This window comes from Podarcis filfolensis, assembly GCF_964270895.1.
Source record: "Podarcis filfolensis genome assembly, chromosome: 5".
Taxonomy (NCBI): Eukaryota; Metazoa; Chordata; class Lepidosauria; order Squamata; family Lacertidae; genus Podarcis; species Podarcis filfolensis.
In genome coordinates, this window is record NC_139608.1 from 92,385,755 (window position 1) to 92,405,609 (window position 19,855).

The window sequence follows — 19,855 nt, forward strand, 5'->3', positions numbered from 1 at the left end:
CGTTTGTCCGCAGACAGCTTCTGGCTCATGTGGTTAGCATGACTAAGCCGCTTCTGGCGAACCAGAGCAGCGCACGGAAACACCGTTTACCTTCCTGCCGGAGCGGTACCTATTTATCTACTTGCACTTTGACGTGCTTTCGAACTGCTAGGTTGGCAGGAGCAGGGACCGAGCAACGGGAGCTCACCCCCTTGCGGGGATTCAAACCGCCGACCTTCTGATCGGCTAGTACTAGGCTCTGTGGTTTAACCCACAGCGCCACCCGCATCCCTACCCAGTCACTCCCTACTAGTCCTTTTATATCGGGAAGTGTGGAACTGGTTATCATTGCACCCCAGAGTCAGCTAAGAAATGTTTTCGTTTGATTCTGAGTGATGGATCTTGTAGTGGTCTTGAAGCTTGTCTGAAAAAAAAATACTGAACTTTGGCAGGATCTTGCCACTATCCTATGTTTCCCATAAAGGTGGAGATGCTAAAAATATCTAAGCTACTGGTAGTTACCACTAGGTGGCAAAAATACTGTATTAATGTATTGATGCTGAGATAGGTTACAAAATCATCTGATTCTGGGGTGCAACACACAACCAGTAATTATAATACAGTATATTCTTTGCAGCCGGCATTTTGCATGTTAAGATGCCCGAGACCTATTGAGACAAGAAGGCAGATTTACTGTTATCGATCATTAGCAACTTGACAAAAGAGAGACTAACCTTTCTTCTGTCCTGATGTGATTTTGCACGTCCTGGAAGCTTGATAGATTTCCCCACCTTATCCAGAGCAGAATAAGCAAAATCACTTCCTTCCAACCTAATTTCTAGGGTCTGGCTTAACTGTTAAAGGAGAAAAAGACCAACATGTGAAAGTGTTCCATACCCTTGTACTTCTTTAGATACCTTTAAGCATTTTTCTTCTTTCCCATTTAACTTAAAGATACCGTATTTTTCGCTCTATAAGACGCACCAGACCATAAGACGCACCTTGTTTTTGGAGGAGGAAAACAAGAAAAAAAATATTCTGAATCTCAGAAGCCAGAACAGCAAGAGGGATCGCTGCGCAGTGAAAGCAGCAATCCCTCTTGCTGTTCTGGCTTCTGGGATAGCTGCGCAGCCTGCATTCGCTCCATAAGACGCACACACATTTCCCCTTACTTTTTAGGAGGGAAAAAGTGAGTCACATAGAGCAAAAAATACGGTATGTTAAGAGTAAACCTGTCCCAGCTTGTGTTGCTGCAACAAAAACAACGACAACAATAAATCAAGATAGCAATCAAGGCTAAGTGAGAAAGCACTGCACAATTCTTTTGATATGGGTACCAGCAGCGGACCAAGCCGATCGGGCGCCTAGGCTGGCACACCTGCCCTGCGCCCAGGGGGGGGGCAGCCATCCTTGGGGCGGGGCCAGCGAGGCAGGACGCTCTGTGGGGCCTCCGAGGAGTCTGCCTGCCTCCTCCCGCTCAGCTGCCCTACAACTGGGGTGAAGTTGGCGAGCGGACCGTTTGGGGCAGCACAGAGCCTGCAGGCACTCAAGCCACCACGTCACTCCCAGGAGAGACATGTGGTTCGGGCGTGCTGCAAGCCCCGCAGTGTCACCCTGGCATGTTGTCACCCCCTCTGTGGTGACACCTGGGGCACTCCCACCCCCACCGCACCCCCTTCCTCCGCCGCGACTGGAACTGCATTCAAGGAAAAGGAGGATATTAAAGACATAGGAAGTCAACAAATCGTCTAAGCTGCACAATGCCTTGGGCCCGCTGAATGGTGTTGAGTATGCCGTTGCTAATCCCTGCTTAATGGTAAAGGTATAAAGGGACCCCTGACCGTTAGGTCCAGTCCTGACTGACTGGAGTTGTGGCTCATCTTGCTTTATTGGCCAAGGGAGCCGGCGTACAGCTTTCGGGTCATGTGGCCAGCATGACTAAGCCGCTTCTGGCGAACCAGAGCAGCACATGGAAACGCCCTTTACCTTCCCGCCAGAGTGGTACCTATTTATCTACTTGCACTTTGACGTGCTTTCGAACTGCTAGGTTGGCAGGAGCAGGGACCGAGCAACGGGAGCTCGCCCCGTCACGGGGATTCAAACCGCCAACCTTCTGATCGGCAAGTCCTAGGCTCTGTGGTTTAACCCACAGCGCCACCGGCATCCCTGATCCCTTCTTATTGTGTATGAGTTGCCAAAGAGCAAGAAGTAATGGGGGGGGGGGAATTAAATACAAAGACTGCAACCTGAAAATGGATATTTTTTATTTATTTAAAAATGATGAATGTGTACGCGAATGTTCATGTTGCCAAGTCACACTGCAGTCGCATCTGGCTCCGTGATTTCTAGCTGCTGGAAAAGACATGCACTCTTTTATCACAGAAATGGCTCCTGGCATGTCATTGCCTGCTTCACACAAACTGTTCTCCCAGCAGACGTGTGTTCACAAACACGGAATTTGTGAGAGAGGCAGAGCTCAGCATTCCCTTCCTCTGATTCTTCCGCTGTTTTCCCTTAATTGAAAAAGTATAGTTTTAGTTCCACAGGACATTATCGCCATAGCTGTTTCATTTGAGCTAAGCAAAGAAGAGGATGAACTATCACCCTGCGGGATGACGCATAAAGGCCACCACCATCTGGGACTTCTCTGCTCTTTGCTTAAGACAGAAAACACTGGTCACATAAAGGTCCCCACAATGAGGGGATTTCGGCCGCTGTTTCTTTGTGTGATGCAAACTGAGTTGGCATGGATGCAGACTTTTCTACACCTAACCTAGAAGTAAAATGCAGTGTACACATAATGTGAGTTGTTACTCTTTTGCCATGAAGTTAATTCTGAAATGTAGTCCTGAGTTTGTCTGCCCCCGAGAGCTGAAGTGCATTGCAGAAGTCGAGTGGTCTTGATTATTGAGCACCACAGTGGCATATATTTTATTTGTTAGCTGTTGCCTGGCAGCTGTCATTACATCAGGCTGCAGTGGAGGAAGGCAGGAAGGCAGGCAGGCGGAGATGGAGGAGAACTGTGGAGAAACCAGCAATGTTTGATGCCTTCTCTGCTTGAACTTTCTATCCCAGCTGGACATGAGAGGATAGGGTTGTACTCCTCCTGTACTTTTCCAAGCACAATTCAAAGTGAAGGAGCGTCTCCACCCCCATTGTTCAGCCCAGACACTGAGGTCCAGCTCCGAGGGCCTTCTGGCAGTTCCTTCACTGTGAGAAGTGAGGTTACAGGGAACCAGGCAGAGGGCCTTCTCGGTAGTGGCGCCCGCCCTGTGGAATGCCCTCCCACCAGGTGTCAAGGAAATCAACAACTACAGTGGTACCTCGGGTTAAGTATTTAATTCGTTCCAGAGGTCCGTTCTTAACCTGAAACTGTTCTTAACCTGAGGTACCACTTTAGCTAATGGGGCCTCCCACTGCCGCTGGAGCACAATTTCTGTTCTCATCCTGAAGCAAAGTTCTTAACCCGAGGTACTATTTCTGGGTTAGTGGAGTCTGTAACCTGAAGCGTATTTAACCTGAAGTGTATGTAACTTGAGGTACCACTGTATCTGATTTTTAGAAGACATCTGTTTAGGGAAGTTTTTAATGTTTGAACTTTTATTGTGTTTTTAATATCCTGTTGGAAGCCGCCCAGAGTGGCTGGGGAGGCCCGGCAAGATGGCTGGGGTAGTAATATTATTATTATTATTATTATTATTCATCTTTGTGGCTTGTGGCTCAGATTACCTCAGAGGTTGGTGTGCATTATTACCAGCTTCAATTGGTGCATCTGTCCTCTATGACTGCAACTGGACTGGGATAGCTTGATGACAGGGGCTCAACCCACTGGTGATCTGACGGAGACATTGATGTGACCGGATGACGCTTTGGGTCTCTTCCATTTCTACAATTCTGTGATTCTATGTGAAGCTGCGGCTGGTGCAGAATTCTGAAGTCCAGCTGCTGTTAGGCATTGACTACCGACTGTCGGACTGGCCAGATGAGGAGGAATGTTGGGAGACCACCTCCCCATCCTGACCCTCCCAGAGAGGAGGAAGAGGAAGACAGTATAGATTTACAACAGGGGTTTGAGGGAGGTCACAGCTCAGAGGCAGATGAGGGGGAATGTTAGGGAATCATGGAAGAACCAAAACAACACCTGGCTGACACGTTGTCATTAGAAAGCATTCCAGACCCTCCATCTCCCAGAACCCGGCGAGCCTTAAAAGTAGGAGAGCAAAGAGCTCAAAGACGGAGGGCACGTAGCAGCACCCGTAGAGGAGAGGATGAGAATGACAAATGAAGAAGTGGGAGAGATGGGGGTGGTGATTCACTCGGGACAACGCCATTATCCAAGAGGCTATAGCCCAGGCTTCCTCAACCTCTGCCCTCCAGATGTTTTGAGATTACAACTCCCAGCATCCCTGACAACTAGTCCTGCTAGCTAGGGATCATGGGAGTTGCAGGCCAAAAACATCTGGACGGCTGAGGTTGAGGAAGGCTGCTATAGCCTCTCTCTGTAACAATTGAAATAAAAAAGGGACTGTAAGAAACTTTTCCTTGTTTTTATAATTCCTGGGCAACCAGCCGGGAGCTGCTGCCACAACCTGACACCGACAACATGTAATACCAGGGTTGTGGGAGCTGCACTGGCTCTCTAAAAGGGTATGGGAGAACAGGAGGCTAATGTCCAATACTAAGATGGAGGTCTACCAGGCTTGCGTGTTGAGCACGCTGCTTTATGGGAGTGAGCCACGGGCAATTTACAACCGGCAGGAGTGACACCTCATTGCTTTCTACATGCGCTGTGTCAGGAAGATTTTGGGCATCACATGGCAGGACAGAGTCTCAAACAAAGATGTGCTCTTCCAAGCCCAGCATGTTGGCACTCCTGTCTCACTGCCTACACTGGCTGGTCATGTACTCAGAATGGAAGACGGCTGGCTCCCCAAGGATGTGCTCTATGGAAAGTTCAGGCCCCAGGCCTGTTGGCAGACCAACTCTGTGTTGCACAAGACATCTGCAAACATGACATGAAGGCTGGGCACACAAACCCTGCATCAGCAGAGCCAGACACCTTCACCAGCTGCAACAAAACATGTCTCTCCCGTATCAGTCTCTACAGCCACAGGCACTGCAACCTTCAAAACAGTTTGACTTCACCACCAAAGGCGCAGTCCTCCATCGTTCTGCCCAGACACAGAGGTCCAGCACCGAGGGCCTTCTGGCGATTCCCTTACTATGAGAAGCCAAGTTACAGGGAACCAGGCAGAGGGCCTTCTCGGTAGTGGCGCCCACCCTGTGGAACACCCTCCCATCAGATGTCAAAGAGAAAAATAACTACCAAACTTTTAGAAAACATCTGAAGGCAGCCCTGTTTAGGGAAGCTTTTAATGTTTAATAGGTCATTGTATTTTAGTGTTTCGTTGGAAGCCGCCCAGAGTGGCTGGGGAAACCCAGCCAGATGGGCGGCGTATAAATAATAAACTATTGTTGTTGTTGTTGTTGTTGTTGTTGTTGTTGTTGTTGTTGTTGTTGTTGTTGTTGTTGTCTCCCGAGACAGACGGATGGTGACAACTGGCTGACAACTCCGCTATACATACGAATATGAAGACCTAAACAACCTGGGGTCTATGCACTCAAAGGATTGCCTTATTCACTCTGCCCTGTCCAATATTTGTGATCTGCCACTGAGGCACATTTAACAGTGGTGGAACTGGTTTCTTTCCACCTAATGGGATCGGGCTGGCTCCCTCTATAATGAGCCTTAGGTGCCAACTTAAGACTGTATTATTTCAGCCAAGCTTTCTTATGAAAACGATGTTTATAATAATATTGTCAGATGACCCATTTTGTACTTCTGTTTCTTTAATATATTTTACTGTGATTTTATTTGTTATGTACTTTTGGTCTGAGGTTCAGAGTGCTGCACTGCATAGATATATTTGCATGTGCATTTGTGATATAGAAATGGAAAAAAACCAAAAGACAAATAAAACCTGTAACTAAGAACTTGTTTACTCCCTCCACAATCTGTTTTCCTTCTGTGTCATGGCTGTAATCTTGAGGGCAGGGACTGACTTTCTTTTGTGACCCATACGCCTTTCTTGGCTGAAGAGTGGTATAAAAACTCTTTAAATAATAACAATAACAATAATAATAATAATAATGTATAGCATGTTACATGTCCGGGCAGAAAAGCACCTATCATTTAAAGGTGGGTTGTTGCTTTGGCTTGGAAATTATTTCAGTAGGTCACTCTCTGCCTGGAGTAGAATCACTTTCTTCTTTCAAGTATTTTAGGGGAAAATCCACCTAGGCTTTTCTCTGTTTTTCATGGCATGAAAAAGTGCACTTAGAGGTGAAACCTCCTCAGCAATGCTCTCAATGTCATTTGCATCTGGAGAGCACATTGGAGGGCCCCTGGGGCAATTAGCCTTGACTAAAGACATAATTGTAAGATGAATCTTGCTCTGGAAACTTACTCCAGATGCAATTGCCAGTTGGCCTTTCGCTGCTCAGAGACTTACAACGTCTCCTCCTTAGTATATGATTAGAAAAACAGTCCAGCAGCAACATTTAAGGCACTGCTGCACAGAATAAAGTTTACCCGGGTTTACTAAGACCGTTACTCGTAGTTTCAATGGATCACCTTGTAGCAGAAAGGGACGCCGCAGCAATAGAAAAGGGGCAATGTTTTTAAATTAAAGCTGATTTCACCTTCTGCAAACCCAGTCCTTGCTCGTTCAGTCAGCTGCCCTTCCAGAACCGCTGAAGTTGGATCTTTTTCTTTCTTTATTCTTATTTTCTTTTCTTTCTCCAAGTATGACTGGGAGCCCTGAAATCCCTTCTTTGCCTTTTATGTTTGTTCATTTATGCACTTGAATCAAAGGTTGTCACAAAAGCAACAGGACAGGGAAAAAATGGCACATCTTCTACTGTTGTAGGTCAGCATGTTAGGGTTGCAGTCATAGAATCAGAGAATCACTTAATCATAGAGTTGGAAGGGACCGCAAGAGCCATCTAGTTCATGGGTAGGGAAACTAAGGCCCGGGGGCCGGATGCAGCCCAGTCGCCTTCTAAATTCGGCCCACGGACGGTCCAGGAATCTGTTACGAAAAAGGAGCAATGCTGCTGAGTGCTCCAGATGGCTGGAAAACCAAACAGGATGTTGATGTTATGGGACTGTACCGTGGGAACAAGGAACAGTCTATTATGTGCACTGAGCACCGGATGTTAGCTCAGAGTGTCACATGACCCTGTACCAGAAGTACATGGGTGGACTCTCTCTGCTGTGGCTGCTGAGGAGTGCAGACATGTTCTTTTCTGCACTGCTGGAAAGACAGAAATAAAGGCATGTAAAGACATTTCTGTCTGTCTCTTTCCCCTCCCTGGGGATGGCAGGGAAGAGGGGAGGAGTGGTTGTGTTCTTCTCACGTTTGAAGAAGGATCGGCCGATAGAGATCTCGCCTTGTCTTGCCGGGAGTCGCTGACGGGGGGGGGATCAACAGGGAATCAAGCCGGGCACCTGGAGAGTGCCAAATTCCTCTGACTGAAGGCTTTGAAGATTCCGACAGAATCAGCATGTTTTTACATAAGTAGAATGCGTTGTTCTATTTAAAATGCATCTCTGGGTTATTTGTGGGGCCTGCCTGACGTTCTTACATGAGTAGAATGTGTCCTTTTATTTAAAATGCATCTCTGGGTTATTTGTGGGGCATAGGAATTCGTTCTTTGTTCCTTCTTTCCAAAATATAGTCCGGCCCCCCCACAAGGTCTGAGGGACAGTGGACCGGCCCCCTGCTGAAAGAGTTTGCTGACCCCTGATAGTTCAACTCCCTACAATGCAGAAATCTCTGCTAAAGCATTGATTGCAGGTGGCCATCTAACCTCTGCTTAAAAACCTTGAAGGAAGGAGAGTCCACAACCTCCTATGAGAGTCCATTCCACTTTCAAACCGCTCTTACCGTCAGAAGTTATTCCTGATGGTCCATCTTCCATGTGGCAGCCCTTCGGGTATTTGAAGACAGCTATCGTATCTCCTCTCAGTCTCCAGTCTTCCAGGCTAATCATGCCCAGCTCCTTCTCCCCCCCCCCTTTTTCTCTCTTCATTTTTCTTTTATTTTTTAAAACTTTTTTTATTCAAAATTAAAACAAAACATATTATCCAGAAGCATATCATCCTTATTTTTTCCCCATTTTCCTCCCTCCCCCCACCCTCCCACACAAAACCTACCCACCCCCACCCCCTAATTTCCCTCAGTTCCAGTCTTTGATTTCTCTAAGAATGCTGTTTTCTGCATGTTACACAGTTGCATAGATCCTCAAACTGTTTAGCTGATTATTATCAATAAAAAGTTTGTGAATGTTTATTCAAAGCCAGATAAGGAGTCCAGTTCGTTTTGTTGCGTCTTCAAATACTTTGTAAAGGGATCCCATTCATCTTTAAAGTCATAGTTATCCTTGTCCCGTAGCTTGTATGTCAGTTTTGCCAGTTCTGCATAGTCCATCAATTTTTCTTGCCATGATTCTTTACCCAACTAAACATGCCCAGCTCCTTCAACCATTCCTCATAAGGTTTCATTTCCAGGCCCTTGATCATCTTGGTCACCTTCTTCTGCACATGTTCCAGTCACTAAGCAACATGGGAAATCACTACATTTTGATAAAGACAGAAACAGCAAACTAAAAACAAGATTTCCATTTGCAATAATATAATGGATTGGGGCATTTAAGGAGTCAAGTTGTGCTTGTTTGTTGCTGCTGGTCTCACCACCTGGTGGCTGTGCACATAAACAGCACATAAACAGGCCTGATGTATATACCATTGTTCGCATCTAGGTGTTTCTCCATAGGAAAAAGTACACAGGCCAATGTCCTTGTTCATCTAGTGGACCCCATACACACAACTGATGATGTTAAGTGCATAATTGCAGGGTGTGGGGCTAGTGTCACTGTCAGGGACCGTGCTGAGGAGGGCTGCGCTGAGGAAGAATGATGGGAGCCACTCCCTTCCCCTAATCCTGAACCTTCCCAGGAGCAGGAGGACAGTATAGATTTGGAACAGCGGTTTGCAGAGGGGCACAGTTCAGAAGGCAGAAGCTGGGAAATGCTGGATGGGGAACAGCTAGGAGAAGAAACACTGGAAGAGAGCGAGAGTTAACAGATACACAGTCTCTGGATAGCATTTCTCCGCTCAGCCCAAGGTCAAGAAGAGCTCAGAAAGTCTCAGAACAGAAAGCGCAAACTCAGATTACAAGAGTGATGTAGATTAATAAGGGGGGGGGGAAGTGTGCCTCAATTAGGAGCACCGCCATTTTTAGGGGGACGTGTTATTTTCTCTCTCACTGTGATTATTAAAGAATCTAACTGGTAAGACGTTCCTTTTGTTTGATCTTCTTAATTACTGCCATGAGGGAGGAAGCCAATTCCCTGAAGCCTGACACTCACTGAGTAGATGATGTGATCCTATTTCCTGCCCACCATGCATTCCATGCCAACATGGGCAATCTATTCCCCTATAAAATTCTTATACTAAAACTATTAATTATTGTTGTTATTGATTGTTGTTGTTGTTGTTGTTTATTACATCTATCTGTTGCTTAAACAAAACAAAACAAAAAAGTCTCAGAGTGACAAGCAAAAGCAATTTTAAACCAGAAAAATTTAAAACAAATGAACAATTACAAATTAATTTGTTCTGGAGGTCTGTTCTTAACCTGAGACTGTTCTTAACCTGAGGTACCACTTTAGCTAGTGGGGCCTCCCGCTGCTGCTGCCGCTGCCACCACACAATTTCTGTTCTCATCCTGAAGCAAAGTTCTTAACCCGAGGTACTATTTCTGGGTTAGTGGAGTCTGTAACCTGAAACGTCTGTAACCCGATGTACCACTGTACAGTGGTACCTCCGGTTACGAACTTAATTTGTTCTGCAGGTTCGTTCTTAAGCTGAAACCGTTCTTAACATGAGGCACGCCTTTGCTAATGGCACCTCCTGCTACCGCCCTGCAGCCGCCCCCCTCGACTTCCACTCGCATCCCGGGGCAAAGTTTGCAACCGGGAGCATCTACTTCCGGGTTACCGGAGCTCGTAACCCAAAGTGTTCACAAGGAGGACGGTACGTAACAAGAGGTTCCACTGTAACACATTAATACAGAAATCTTCTCAGCGGCAGAACATCTGATTTCAATGCCTGGCCAGTGTGGTGTAGTGGTTAAGAGCGGTGGACTCGTAATCTGGTGAACCGGGTTCGCTTCCCTGCTCCTCCACATGCAGCTGCTGGGTGACCTTGGGCTAGTCACACTTCTCTGAAGTCTCTCAGCCCCATTCACCTCACAGAGTGTTTGTTGTGGGGGAGGAAGGGAAAGGAGAATGTTAGCCGCTTTGAGACTCCTTCGGGTAGTGATAAAGCAGGATATCAAATCCAAACTCCTCCTCCTGGCATCTCCAGGTTGATTGCTTTCCTGAAACCCTGGAGAGCAGCCAGCCAGTGTCGACTATACTGAGCGAAATGGACCAATGGCCAGGCAACTTTTTGTGTCCCTGTGGTCTACCCACCTCACTAAAAGATTATCACCACTGCCGGAGGACTGAGCACACACAAATGTCTTAGCTTGGCTCATGAAGACTGACAAGGTTGGCGGCAGGAGCGTCTCCCTGGGGAGAACATTTGCCAGGACATGTGCTTGAGCAATCTATGTGAGGGGAAAACAATGTTTGTGCAATCTTTATTGCAGTGAATGATTTAGGGTTGCTCCATCGCCCATTGCAGGCACAGAGCAAAGGCCCCACTTCCCAAAAATTGTTAGCTCAGCAGCTGAAAGTTATTCTCTTGAAGGTGTCCATGGCCGGATTTAGGCTTGATGAGGCCCTAAGCTACTGAAGGTAACGGGGCTCTTTTTATGTCCAGCTGTCCTTTGTCAATAACAAATTGTCGCTGTTTTTTGTGTTGAATATATGCTATATGGTAATTTACGGACCTAATAGGTATCTAAAGCCATTTGGACATAATAAAGTAGGAGCCTACACAACACAAAATACTGTTGCTGTGTGTAGGTTTTATTTTATTTGTTTTTATCTTATATTTTGGAAACGTACATGCAGTTGTTTCCCTTTAAATTTTTTTGGGGCCCCCAAAGCTATAGCTATAGCTTGTTTAGCTTATACATAAATCCAGCACTGAAGGTGTTTTGTGCCAATAGTGTCCTGCCTCAATGACTTCCTGCTCTCACTTGCTTTTACAGTCATACCTCGGGTTGCGAACGCTGCGATTGTGGGTTTTCAGGTTACGGACCGCGCTGAACCTGGAAGTACCAGAACGGGTTACTTCTGGGTTTTGGCGCTCGCACATGCTCAAAAGCACAAAACGATGTCATGCGCAGAAGCGCCAAATCGCTTCATGCGCATGCACAAACGCAGCACTGAGGGTTGCGAACATGCCTCCTGCACGGATCACATTCGCAACCCGAGGTATGACTGTAAAAGTGGTACCTCAGGTTAAGTACTTAATTTGTTCCGGAGGTCTGTACTTAACCTGAAACTGTTCTTAACCTGAAGCACCACTTTAGCTAATGGGGCCTCCTGCTGCCACCACACTGCCAGAGCATGATTTCTGTTCTCATCCTGAAGCAAAGTTCTTAACCTGAAGCATTATTTCTGGGTTAGCGGAGTCTGTAACCTGAAGCCTATGTAACCTGAAGCTTATGTAACCTGAGGTACCACTGTACTGTATTTGCAACATCTCATCCCACAGATAATTATTTAGCCATTTCCCCCATTAAGTTTCTCTGACCTCAGACTTTTGGGGAAGACAAGCTTTAAAGTCAGGCAAGGTTAGAAGCACGGTGCCTGCATATAAAATCAGTTTATTGTGCCAGTTACTTCACAATTTCTACATGTCAAGCATTTGTAGGCCAAATCAAACAATAATACGAGCAATGGGGTGTGTGTGCGCAGAGTGTGTGCACTAGTGGGGAGGGGGGAGAGATATCATCCATAACAAATGGGGCGATTAGGGGGCTTTAACCCTTTGCCCCCTGCTGTGGCCCAGATCCAGTGCAGTATACAGTGCTATTCCTGAAACCGTGCCAACTCTTGCCTGCTACATTAGAGTGAGGAAGTGGATTTTTTTAATATAAAAAATTGCTTTTTATTAATTTTCTTACTGAATAAACAAACATACACAATAAGATCACCAAGATAATAAAAGGAGAACTACAAACGAAGATATAATAAAATAAGAAAACAAAAAGAAAGGAGAAAAAATAAGAAAAAACATACATACAACCATAAATCCATAAGTTCTTGCATACGGACTTATGTCACCATATTCTTTAAAGCTAATTCCTTTTCTTCTCAAACAGACTTCCATCTTCCTCTAAGTGGGTCTATTTTAACTACCATATTTTTCGCTCTATAAGACGCACCAGACCACAAGACACACCTAGTTTTTGGAGGAGGAAAACAAGAAAAAAAATATTCTGAATCTCAGAAGCCAGAACAGCAAGAGGGATCGCTGGGCAGTGAAAGCAGCAATCCCTCTTGCTGTACTGGCTTCTGGGATAGCTGCGCAGCCTGCATTCGCTCCATAAGACGCACACACATTTCCCCTTACTTTTTAGGAGGGAAAAAGTGAGTCTTATAGAGCAAAAAATACGGTACTTGTTAAACTGCTCCCTTTGTGGATTTTTTCTTTGGCTGTACCGGCTCCAAGCTATCACAGCTGAACGATCCAGAGATACAGTCCGTATCTAAATCCTCTGGTGCGCTGTCCTGAAATGCCCTGTTTCAGGGTTTTTTTGTCCACCTTCACCATAAGACTCCCCCCCTCCTCATCCTCCGGGAGAGAGGTGAGAGCGCTGCATCCTAACTGCCCCCCCCCAGTCATTGACATCGGGGAGTAGGAACTGCAGGCTTATGAAACTCAGAAGCCCTCGAAGCAAGCTATTGTGAAGGCAGAACTATTTATATCTTCAATGTAACAAAGGAAGAAAAAGCATCCATCAGCTCCAAGTCAATTTTCTAGCAACAAACTCTAGCTAACTTTTATGTCACATTAAGGGAGCTGGTTACATAATTAAAAACAAAACAAACCACAAAAAAATGTAAAAAAAAAACCCATATAACTCATTGTAAATACTGGTTAGTGCATCAGGTAACAAAATACAAAGCTGGTTTCAAAGTCAAGACAGACAGACCGTAAAATGCTGAAAGTCCCAACATACTGGTAATCTTTATCAAGGTTTTCTGCAGCTTTTAACAAGCATGGGCTTCATCTTGTGTATAGAAGCCAAATGATGGCTCGTTGGGTTTTCCTTTCTTTCCTGGAATAGGTGGTCCACCCTGGCCTGTTTGCTATGCTGCTACTTCCTTTGACATTTCTTCTCTTTTAATTTCAACCTCCTTCAACATGGGCAAACAAAAACTCAGCACACACCTCGCCTGAGGGGTGCCATGTCCCATTTCACCCCCCCCGCCCCGAACAAAGCCTTGCTTACTGGGGGTAACTGTCAGCATCGCCCTTGAGCCAGTGCCACCAACTGGACTCAAATGCTGAACTGCACTGAGTGTCTGCAGCTGCTCTTAGCAGCGACCTTATCTATACACACGATCTCTCTCTAACACTCAGTCTCTCTCTCTCTCTCTCTCTCTCTCTCTCTCTCATTGATGTGAGGCTGGAGCGGAATAAGTAGAGAGCAGAAACCGCCCCCTCCTCTCTGGAGAATCAGCAGAGAACATCAGCAGATTCTTGGATATGGGACGGGTGAAATCTCCTCAGTAACACTCTTTTTTCAGGATTCTCCCCTTCGTCCATATGATATACAAGACCCTTTTAAACCTCAGGTCACCTGTGAGCTTCTGCTGCGGCCACACGTTTCTTCAAATGCCTCCCCCTTTTCTTTCTAGTTGGAACGACTTGCAGTTGTTCCTTAAATATCTCACCTTTGAAAACCCCCATCCATCTTGGTTTCCCCTCTCTCTGGGTACTTTGGCCACCTCATGAGAAGAGAAGACTCCCTGGAAAAGACCCTGATGTTGGGAAAGATGGAGGGCACAAGGAGAAGGGGACAACAGAGGACGAGATGGTGGGACAGTGTTCTCGAAGCTACCAGCATGAGTTTGCCCAAACTGTGGGAGGCAGTGGAAGACAGGAGTGCCTGGCGTGCTCTGGTCCATGGGGTCACGAAGAGTCGGACATGACTAAACGACAACAAAGGCATGGGATCTCACTCAATAGTTCCTTGAGCTTTCTGAAATCAGCTTTGTTGAGCAGTCAGGAGCTGCTACACTGCGAGCTCCCATCCCACCCACCTTCCATGTTATGTGTTTCTGAAATATGCTCAGAGTCGAGAGTGGATTTCATGCTCTTTATTCAGCTCATAGTGGTGAGGAGGAATGAAAGTCCCCCCAAAGTATCTGCTTTATATACATTATTTACACAATGGGCTGCACGTGATTGGCTAATTCCGGAATTCTCCTGTAGGCCAATCAAGTTGTGAATTCACTTCCATCTGGAGCTGGATTGGGTGGCTCCTGCAGACCAATCATACTGCTGCATTGTTCTAGGACCAATCAGACTGCTGCATTCTGAATCATATTGTTCTAGGACCAATCAGATTGCTGCATTTTGGATCCTATTGTTCTAGGACCAATCAGACTGCTGCATTTTGGATCCTATTGTTCTAGGACCAATCAGACTGCTGCATTTTGGATCCTATTGTTCTAGGACCAATCAGACTACTGCATTTTGGATCCTATTCAACTCAGTACATAACAGTTACTAAAAGCTTGCTACAGCTAGGATTCCTGCATCTGTTTGAAAATTAAACCCTCAAAAGATCTCCTGCGCTCTTTCGCAAGCCAAATGGTGTGTTTGTTTGTGTTTGCTTTTTGTTTTTCGTTCACGGTCTACATTCTCCTCTTGTCCCTATTAAGCAGTCAAGCTTCACATCCATTTCTGTAGGTTTATATATATGAAAAAGAACTGCATGAGACGTACATCTTCCTTAATTTTGGGGGTGATATATTTCTGATACGAGATTAATCCCTGAAACAGAATTCCCATAGGAAGTGAACTTTCTTGGGCTCGCAGATCAACATGAGCAAGGTTCTTGCTAGGGAGAGATTGTGTTCTTCAGGAAAAGTTCAACAGATTTTACAAGCTATGACGCAAGCTACAAAGAATTTTAGCAGTGGTACAATGCAGACAGATTTATGGAAGCTAGAGGAATCAAGGATTAAACCCTCTTCTGGCTGGTGTAAAACAGCCTGATCTTTCCGGCCAGCTGGAAAGGGAGATTGTGGTAATGTCCAACCAAAGAAAATTAATCTATTTCCATAGTGCAGTGCAGTCTAGAGATGACGACAGGCAGCAGTTGTGGAGACAAACAAATGGAGTTTATTGCTAATATGCACAGAGGTCAACAAAAAAACAAGGTTCATGAGGACAGAGGCCCACATGTGTTAATTTTGTTATATTGGCGGTGGTGGGAACCAGAAAATGGAATGTAAGTAATGTCTTCACTAACTGGGGTGTATTTGGGGAGGGGCAGGATCTCTGCTGTGTGGGGGACACACATTGTGCTCCTTCTAGAGTAGTTCCTCCATCTTTGATCCCCGCCCTGCTCTCAGCTCGCATTCGTGGCTCCTGGCAGCCCCACCCTGAGAAACAGCTTTGACTGGCTGTCTAAGCAAGGTGAGTATAGCTGATGAGTTCGGGACTTGCCAGTGAGTTAGGGACTTGTCCATCCCCTGCATGTGTGACAGGATCTGGCAGATTGAGCAGGTGAGACCAATAGTGGGCTCAATGGTCAAGAAGGAAGGGGAAATGAGGGGCAGGTGGGGTTTGTCCCATAGCTGTCAACTTACAGATTTGAAAATAAGGGACCAGCAGCCTCGAAAATAAGGGATCAGCAGCCTCGAAAATAAGGGATCAGCAGCCAAAATAAGGGATCAACAATTTGATAAAATACATATTTTGTTGCGTGCAAATGGCTTTAGATACCTATTAGGTCCATAAATTACCATATAGCATATATTCAACACAAAAAAACAGCAACAATTTGTTGTTGACAAAGGACAGCTGGACATAGAAAGGGCCCCATTACCTTTAGTAGCTTATTAAAGGGACATCATCAATAAGGGACAGCAGCGGGACATGGCGCTGGGATAAGGGACTGTCCTGCCAAATAAGGGACGCTTGACAGCTATGGTTTGTCCACCTGGAAATGTAGCCCATCTAGGAGAAAGAATATTCTGATCCTAAATCTCCGCTGCCTTCCGGATATTCGCATTCTCGGCAAAGGCTTCAGGAATAAACCCTGAGGAACAATCCATACTTCTTGCCGTGTGGGGCATCTTCAGGAGAAAAAAAGGCCAGAGTGGAGTCCCTAAGGCTGTTGGATGATGCCTTGCCTACCTCCTTCCAGAAACTCCTGCAGCCAAGCTGGTGCCAAATGTTTTGCTTTCCTTTCCTTGGGACCACATCAGCAAGGCCGAGAGGGGCATCTGGGCAGCCCCAGAACTGCCACACACACACTTTCTTTCTTTCTTTTTATTAAATATTTATTAAGATTTTACAAAAACAAATATACAAAAACACATAATAAAAGAAACAAAAAAATAAGAATAAACACACAGAAAAAATAAGAAAAATTAAAAACAATTCTTTTTCATAACTTAAAACTCATTTGCTTGTTTCTTTGACTTCCTCACACCTCCCCTTCTTGTATTCCCATTTAAATAATCAAATCAGCAAATCCTTACCCTCTTTCATTTATCTTATCTCTATAACTTAACATTTTATAACTCAGTATTTTCATCCATTATCAATTCATTTTTGCATATTCTTATTAACTTTGTTGCTTATACCACTTATTTCCAATCCAACATCATTTTAATTATGTTTTTACCTGTTTATACCCTTTTTCCATATTCTTAAAGCATTACAGCTGGAAACCACTTAATTTCTATCCAACATCATTCTAACATTCATTAATTTTACAGTATTTCTGTAGATAATCTTTAAATTTCTTCCAATCCTCTTCCACCGACTCTTCTCCCTGGTCTCGGATTCTGCCTGCCACACACACACTTTCGTCCCAAAGAAGTCACTTCAGTGTTGCTAATGCAGCAAAAACAATGTGGGAGGTAGCAGTTATAAGCTCAACCCAATTGGCATAAAGTATGAGCACTACAGGTTGCCTTTATTGTTATTCACTTTTTCCAATCAATACAAACACCAAACTAAAAAGACACGTACGACAAAAAAACATAGTAACAACAATAACACAAATTGACAACACAAATTTAAATACAGTAATATCCCTATGCCTACTCCTTGTTTATCACCACTCTCTCCCCCCTCTATTTCCCACTGTTATCCTCCTTCTCACTTAGATATTTGTTCCATTTATATTTATCCATTTTTATTTTGCATCGACAAGCAATTCTTTTGTATGAAGCTAATCTGTCCATATTATCAATCCATATGCTCAGTGGAATCTTTTTGCGACTCTTCCAATTCATCAAAACAAGTTATTTTGCTTCTAATATAGTGTAATACAACCACTTTTTTTGGTCCTTTGAGATCTTCCAAGTTTCCGGAATATAATTTAGAACTGAATTCAGTTCCCCTAAAAAACAATTTCTTTTTATTACTTTTGCTATAAATATCCTCACCTCGCTCCAGAATGGTCTGATCGTCGGGCAATTAATCAACACATGTATTAAGTTTGCATTTTTACTCCCACATCTCCAGCAATTATCTGCACTTATCACTTCCACATCTCCAGTGGGTATCTCACTGGTCAGATCCCCAAGGGCATGCTCTACCAGGAGCTAGATTCAAGTCTGTGTTACAAAGATGTCTGCAAACATGACATTTGTTGTTGTTTAGCCGTTTAGTTGTGTCTGTCTCTTCGTGACCCCGTGGACCAGAGCACGCCAGGCACTCCTGTCTTCCACTGCCTCCCGCAGTTTGGTCAAACTCATGTTCGTAGCTTCGAGAACACTGCCCAACCATATTGTCCTCTGTCGTCCCCTTCTCCTTGTGCCCTCCATCTTTCCCAACATCAGGGGCTTTTCCAGGGAGTCTTCTCTTCTCATGAGGTGGCCAAAGTATTGGAGCCTCAGCTTCAGGATCTGTCCTTCCAGTGAGCACTCAGGGCTGATTTCCTTCAGAATGGAGAGGTTTGATCTTCTTGCAGTCCCTGGGACTCTGAAGAGTCTCCTCCAGCACCATAATTCAAAAGAATCAATTCTTTGGCGATCAGCCTTCTTTATGGTCCAGCTCCCACTTCCATACATCACTACTGGGAAAACCATAGCTTTTACTATACGGACCTTTGTTGGCAAAGTGATGTCTCCGCTTTTTAAGATGCTGTCTAGGTTTGTCATTGCTTTTCTCCCAAGAAGCAGGCGTCTTTTAATTTTGTAACTGCTGTCACCATCTGCAGTGATCATGGAGCCCAAGAAAGTAAAATATCTCACTGCCTCCATTTCTTCCCCTTCTATTTGCCAGGAGGTGATGGGACCAGTGGCCATGATCTTCGTTTTTTTTATGTTGAGCTTCAGACCATATTTTGCACTCTCCTCTTTCACCCTCATTAAAAGGTTCTTTAATTCCTCCTCACTTTCTGCCATCAAGGTTGTGTCATCTGCATATCTGAGGTTGCTGATATTTCTTCCAGCAATCTTAATTCCGGCTAGGGATTCATCCAGCCCAGCCTTTCGCATGATGAATTCTGCATATAAGTTCAATAAGCAGGGAGACAATATACAGCCTTGCCGTACTCCTTTCCCAATTTTGAACCAATCAGTTGTTCCATATCCAGTTCTAACTGTAGCTTCTTGTCCCACATAGAGATTTCTCAGGAGACAGATGAGGTGATCAGGCACTCCCATTTCTTTAAGAACTTGCCAAAGTTTGCTGTGGTCGACACAGTCAAAGGCTTTTGCATAGTCAATGAAGCAGAAGTAGACATGGAGGCTGGCAATAGCAACCGCCGTCTGTGGGAATCCCTTGCAGATGACTGCCATGCCTGGAGGTGGTGTACCCAGAGCAGTGACAAGAGGAGGAATGACTGCTGGGAGGAGCACAGAGAGAAGAAATGCCATGGTACAGATGCATCAGCACAACTGGACACCTTCATCTGCCCCAGCTGCAACAAAACATGTCTCTCCTGTATTGGTTTCTACAGCCGCAGCAGGAGAGTATGTAGAGGGCAAAGGAAGAAAGATAAGATGGAACAGGTGGAGGGGTGGAGCAGGTGAATACCTTCTTCTGGAGGAAGTCACAGCGCACCTGATAATGTTAAAAGCTTTGGGGGTAATTTATGGATCTAGCTCTGCCACTGAATGATAGGGAACCACCCAGTTTCCCGGGGTTACTTGCAGCGTCTTGCTCTGAACATCAGCTGTAAAAAGCACAGTAACTTGGAGCAGGCATTTGTTGGGAAACTGCGGACGTGCACAGAGTCAATTAAGGTTTGGCAGACAGCCAAAAGGTCATGTGAAGGAGTAAGTCTGCCTGGTGATGCAGAAGGCATGGAGACAGCTCCCTGATTGGTCAAGCTCTCTCAAGAGAGTGATAATTAATGGCCAACTAACTGAATGTGTTAGTTCAGGAGTTCAGTGGTTCAGTGTCAGTGTAGGAGTTGTGAGTCGTGTATGAGAGAGCTAGCTAAAGATCCGTGTTCTGTTCCTGTAAATAGTCCACTGTATATAATAAACACCTAACTACAAATTCCTGGTTCCTGCTTCGTCTATCCTGTCTGCAGCCAAGTCGCCAATTGCTTCCGTGGATTCTGCGTTTACTCTGCTAGGTCTGGCTAAGGTCCTGCAACTAGTCGGAAAGTTGCAAAACACAAATAGGTTTTGCCTATTTTCAGTAGTG

The 19,855-nt window shown here is 45.1% G+C and overlaps 1 long non-coding RNA gene across 2 annotated transcripts in view; it reads right to left on the reverse strand.

The window, feature by feature from the left end:
* Positions 1-12,619, reverse strand: part of LOC310763592 — a 190,215-nt gene extending 177,596 nt beyond the window's left edge. The window contains exons 1-2 of one of the 2 annotated variants that reach the window (XR_014548690.1): positions 12,511-12,619; positions 12,361-12,440 (exon numbers count right to left, since the gene is read on the reverse strand). This is a non-coding gene — a long non-coding RNA (uncharacterized lncRNA). Of the gene's footprint in view, positions 1-12,360; positions 12,447-12,510 lie in introns of both variants that reach the window. The other variant, XR_014548691.1, reaches the window with a different exon arrangement.
* Positions 12,620-19,855: the final 7,236 nt, after the last annotated feature.